Raw genomic sequence first — 6,000 nt, forward strand, 5'->3', positions numbered from 1 at the left:
AGTACATTTAGGTAGTCAGCTGACTATTGCCCCATAACGTTGCTGAGCCTAGACCTGTCCAACTGAAGCAACCCCAGATTATAACACTGCCTCCAGATGCTTGTACAGTGGCCACTACGCATGATAGATGCATCACTTCATGTGCTTCCCTTCTTACCCGGACACGCCCATCACTAAGGAATAGGGTAAATCTGGACCTATCAAAATACATAACCTTTTTCCATTGCTCCAGAGTCCAATCTTTATGCTCCCTAGCAAATTGAAGCCTTTTCTCCTGATTAGTCTCACTAACAAGTGGTTTTTTTATGGCCACCCACTGTTTAGTACCAATCTCCTGTCGATTTTTTTACGATGTGACATCACCAAGCGCTTTAAAGATCTCCGATCACGATCATTCAAGATTTTTTTCTGACTACATTTCTGCTGTAAAGTTGACAGTACACCACTATCCTTCCAGGCTTTAATAATGCACTGGACATTTCATAACCCAGTTCCAGTGATTTCAGCAATCTCCTTAGTTGTTTGTTGTTGTTTTCTTTGCTTGATGCAGGCCAACAATTTTCCCCTTCAGTAACATCTTTTCCACGACAATGGGATACGTAATGTTTAAGAAATGAGACGCTACACATTGCATCAGTTAAGGTTAAAAGAACTGTTGCCAGCTGAAACATATTAATCAATGCAGTAATGATCCAATCATAGGTTCTTAAGTATTTGCTTATTTAAACCCAAACAGGGACCTTTTTTTTGGCCAGGCAGTGTATATCAAAGGCTTGGTATGTCAGATGAAAATTCAGAGCTGAACGAATACCTCACAAAGTGAAGGTGTGGTGACGGTGCTTATATGTGTGTGAAGGTGATTGTGTGCAATCAGTAATCTCATGACTGTGAATGTGACCATGAATGTGGTGTGTGGGAGTTGTAGTCCAAGGTGTCCATGTTTGTAGGTGGAGGTGCATTGTGGGAAGTGGAGTTCAGTGCAGATTCTAGTGTAGACATGACACTAACATTACAAATAATAATAATAAAAAATATAATGTTATATAACAATAATGTGCTCCTGGCACTCAATGATGTGCTCCTGGTGCAAATAGTCCTGGTTCAGGGAGGTCACACTGTAAGGTCACAAACTGTACTGGGTCTTGTGCAGCTCTCACCAGTGGTTGAATGTGACATAATATCAGCCTTTCCAGGGTCTTCATTATGTGTGATATTAAGGCCACCAGTCAAAAGTCATTTAGGATGTTTGGTTTCACCTTCTTGGGCACTGGAACCAAACATGACGTTTTCCATTTGACAGGAACCCTTTCCAAACTGAAAGGCTCAAATTGAAGAAATTGCTCTGTGGAATTCTACTCAATTGCGCAGCATACAGCTTCAGAACCTTCATTTTGATGTCATCTGGTCCTGAAGCTTTGCTCAGTCTGATTTTCCCCAGCTCCTTCTTCACCTGGCCTGGAGTGAATGTTATACAGTTACTGTGGGTTTGGGGGGAGAGAGGGAGGGTGTGTGTGGATCTTCCTTGTTACTTTCTCTCACTCACTGGCTCCCTGGATGTGAAACAGGTTTGAGCATGCTGGGTTAGCTGATACAATCATTTATGGTCTTTGACTGCCATCTAGGGGTCAAATAATGCAACTTCATAAAACTTTACAATTTACTCCCAGTGCTCAATCACGCCTCGAACTGGAATGTAATGAACTTGTAAAATTATTAATCACATCTCAAAGTGACGTGTAATAAACGTGTTAGAGCATTAATCGTGCCTCAGACTGACATATAATAAACATGTAAAATTATTAATCACACCTCAAAGTGACGTGTAATATACGTGTTAGAGCATTAATCGTGCCTCAGACTGACATATAATAAACATGTTAAAGCATTAATCACACCTCAAAGTGACGTAATAAACGTGTTAAGGCATTAATTACTCCTCAAACTGGCATGTAATAAACATGTTAAGCAGACATTAATCATGCTTTAAACTGATATATAATAAACGTGTTAAGCAGGCCTTAAGCATGCCACACACTCACATGTAATAAACATGTTGAGGCATTATTCACGCCTCAAACTGACATGTAATAAACCTGTTAAAGCATTTATCACACCGATATGTAATAAAAGTGTTAAAACATTAATCACGCCTCAAACTGACATGTAATAAATGTAATAACTAGGCATTAATCACGCCTACTTGAATTATTCATGGTATCTCTAAAATAAATTTCAATAAGAGGATCTGAAACCAGAGTAGACAAAATTGACCATATTGGGATCATTCTATAATGAATTTCTTACAGCAATAAGAACAACAACAGGGTTTAGAAATGTTCAATATTTTCCAAATTCATAACCAATATTTTCTAAAATTCAGTAAGAACAGATTAAGTAAAACTGAATAAAATCTAATAAAGAGGAATATTAATTGAATTTGCCTATATTCAAGAGATTTTTGCTTGCTAATTTTTTTTTTCAGTGACAGTTTTTGGCATATCAATCAGAAACCTTTATTTTACTCCTTGTCATAGAGCTTTTATAATCAATTTATTATAATATTATTTTATTACATGATGTAAAAGCAAGTCATTAAGGCATTAAATAGACACATGTAGAATACCAGTCTGCATGCTCTATTCTGCACCCTAGTGGAATAACAGAGCATAGCTCATTTTTCTAATCTTTCATGGTCCACAAGATGATTTTAATTATTCTGAACATGAAATTTAAATTCATTTGGTGGACAAGATTAGAGCATTTATTGGTCTGGAACCCTTGGACTGTATTTTTGACAGCCCTGATCAAGATGCATTATTGCTGTTTAGTTCATCCTCAGGAGAGTTGGCTGTAACTACACACGGTCATTTTAGGCACATTCAAAATTATAGTTAGGTCAAAGCCAAAACAAAGCACTCAAAACAAGACTGACTAGGAACTAGGATGCCAGAGGTAGAAACAATGACTAGGAAGAAAACTGGCGACTAGAAACTCTGGAACTACAGGTAAAGCAGTGATAACATGCAAGATTTCACACAGATGCCAGACAAACAGAAACAAACTGAAACAAATTACAAGGAACAGGTCAATCCAGACACAGCTGTCAACTAAGATTAGGGCTGTGGACTGAGGAAAACATGAAGCAGAGAAGAATTTTATATGGATGTGTCTCTATGAGCTTTGTACATTTTGATTTTGGCATTTTCTTCCATTTCTCAATGCAAATTTTCTCCACCTCTGTCAAGTCAGATGGAGAATGCTGGTGGACTGTAGCTTCCAGATCACAGTACAGATTTTCAAGCCTTTTCTTTGTAGTTTTTACCCTCTGCTTTGGCACATTGTCCTGTTGAAATGTATATTTTGGCTCTAAATGCAGATATCTGGCTGAATGGAACAGGTTCTCCTCAACAGTTTGCTTGTATTCGGATCCATCTATGCTTCATGTGATTACAACAAGATTTCCAGTTCGTCCTGATGAAAAGAAACCCTAGAGCATGATGCTACCACCACCACGCTTGATCATAGGAATGGTGTTACCTGGGTGGATGGCGGTAATTAGTTTGTGCCAAACATTATGCTTTGGCTTAAGACCTTTGGCTTTTGGCTTTAGTCTCATCAGACCACAAATTATACAAAAGCTCTCAGATTTTTGAATTTTTTTATTTCTACCCTGTCTAAACTTTCTTGCCAGAAGAAACATAGCTTACTCTTGGTCCCTGACTGAAGACAAATTTTAATGACATGTTTGTAGAACACTTATTCATGACAGGGTGGCACAGTGGGTAGTGTGCAGCTCCATGGTCATGGGTTTGACCGTGAGCTAGGGTCACTGTCTGTGTAGAGTTTTGCATGCTCTCTCTGGGTTCATACTGGTTTTCTCTGGATTCTCTGGTTTCTCTGTCCAAAACATGCAAGTAGGCCGATGGCTACGTTAAATTGCCCACAGGGTGTAATTCATCTGGGGTGCATTTTCCCGCCTTGCACCCAGCGGATTGGCTCCGGATCCACCATGACCCTGACCAGGACCCTGAACCTATCTCACTCAAGTAAAAATATCTTGAATATATGCAAATTCAATTAATATTTCTCTTTATTGGATTGTCTTTAAACAAATCTAAGATTAATTAATCCTATTTCAATGATTAATTAAATGATTAATTAAAATTTTAAGCTTGAAATGGTCTTATTCTATTGACTATTTTGCTTATTTCAAGCATTTATTTCTAAAGAAAAAGCAAAATTATCTGCTAATAAGACCATTTTAAGCTTGAAATTAGTAAATATATCAAGAAATAGTGTTAATAGTCTTATATTTGTTATATAATAATCTGATAAATATTACATTACCTTTTCTATATTTAAGATATCTTCACTTGTTAAGATTTCATTTGCAGTGTTCTAAAGATGAATGAAGTCATGGAATCAGTAAACCAAATAACTATAACTCTTTTACAATTTCATCATTCATCATCAGCATATTCCAATAATGTATGAACAGAGTAGATTAAATTCACCATAGAGTAATAACAAAAACAACAGGGTTTAGAAAATATTCAATATTTTCGAAAATTCAGTGTACAGATTAAGTAAAATCTGCAGTAAATATACACTAAAAGGTAAGTAGAATAATTTATAATTTATGACTCACAGTAACAGCATAACACTGAATTTTAAAAAAATAAACTTTTTAAAAAATAAACAATCTTTGAAATTAAACAAGTACAGTAAGTAAATTCCTCTGCTTATTGTTTCACTAAAACACCATATAATGCACTTTATTAACTGTAGTTGTGGCATGTTTCATGCAACCATTATATCTTTTCACTTTTCCTCTCTCCACTTACTCCATTTTAATGTTGTCCCCATTTCCTCTCAACCAATTTATTTCGTTACAAAAGTACATATTATGTACATATTATGTATCATAAAAATGTATAGATACAGTATATTAGTCAGGACACTTTTGTAACCTTAACCAAAACTAACCAAAGCATATGTCATTTCTTCTGTTTTTGAGTCAGCTTCCTGTTTAACGCTGACCACACCCACTTATATGAGGTCATTTTAATTGTCATGTTATTTCTATCATGCACTTCCACTGCAAGGGCGTAAGAATATACTGTATGTTTTGAATTTACTTCATCCTGTTAAGATTAACTGTTCTAATATATCCAAAATTTACCCTCATTTAATTTTATAGCACTTTTACAATACAGATTTTCTCAGAGCAGCTTGGCTGGAAAGCAATGCAAGAGTGAAAAACCCACAGACATCAGGAGGAGGAAGGAAATACTGGGAGGAACCCAATGGCTGATTTCGAATCTTTAGCCATTCTTTTTATTAATGGATTGAAAGCAATTTTTATTCAGACCTTAGATTTCACAAGCACATAAATTTTGTTATTAAAGAGAGGGGTTTTCAGATCTGAGAAACTGAAAAAAAAAAACCCTCATTAGTCATTTTTTATGGCTAAGAAAAAGGTTTTCCATTGACCCAATAAAGTTCCTCTTTGTTGGTATAAATTAGTCTTCTTTGTCTCGTTCTATAGCTTGTCAGCCATGAGATTGAGGATAGACACCAAAAATGAAAATACCTTTATTGACCCCTCCGGAAATTCATTAGTTCTATTAGCCTTCACTTCAGCTCAAGATTATAGTCAGATACACTATTGGGCCAAAAGTATGTGGACACCTGACCAATCACAGTCATATGTACCTGCTGAACATCTCATTCCAGATTTACTCCCCCTTTCCTGTTATAATAAGCTCCACTCTTCTGGGAAGGCTTTCCACTAGATGTTGGAGCGTGGCTGTGGGGATTTGTAATCATTCAGCTACAAGAGCATTAGTGAGATCAGGCGCTGATGTTGGTGAGGAGGTCTGGGGTTCAGTCGGTGTTCCAGTTCATCCCAAAGGTGTTCAGTGGGGTTGAGGTCAGGGCTCTGTGCAGGACACTCGAGTTCTTCCACTCCAACCTTCACACACCATGTCTTCATGGAGC

The sequence above is a fragment of the Pangasianodon hypophthalmus genome, chromosome 5 (genome assembly GCF_027358585.1).
Source record: "Pangasianodon hypophthalmus isolate fPanHyp1 chromosome 5, fPanHyp1.pri, whole genome shotgun sequence".
NCBI lineage: Eukaryota > Metazoa > Chordata > Actinopteri > Siluriformes > Pangasiidae > Pangasianodon > Pangasianodon hypophthalmus.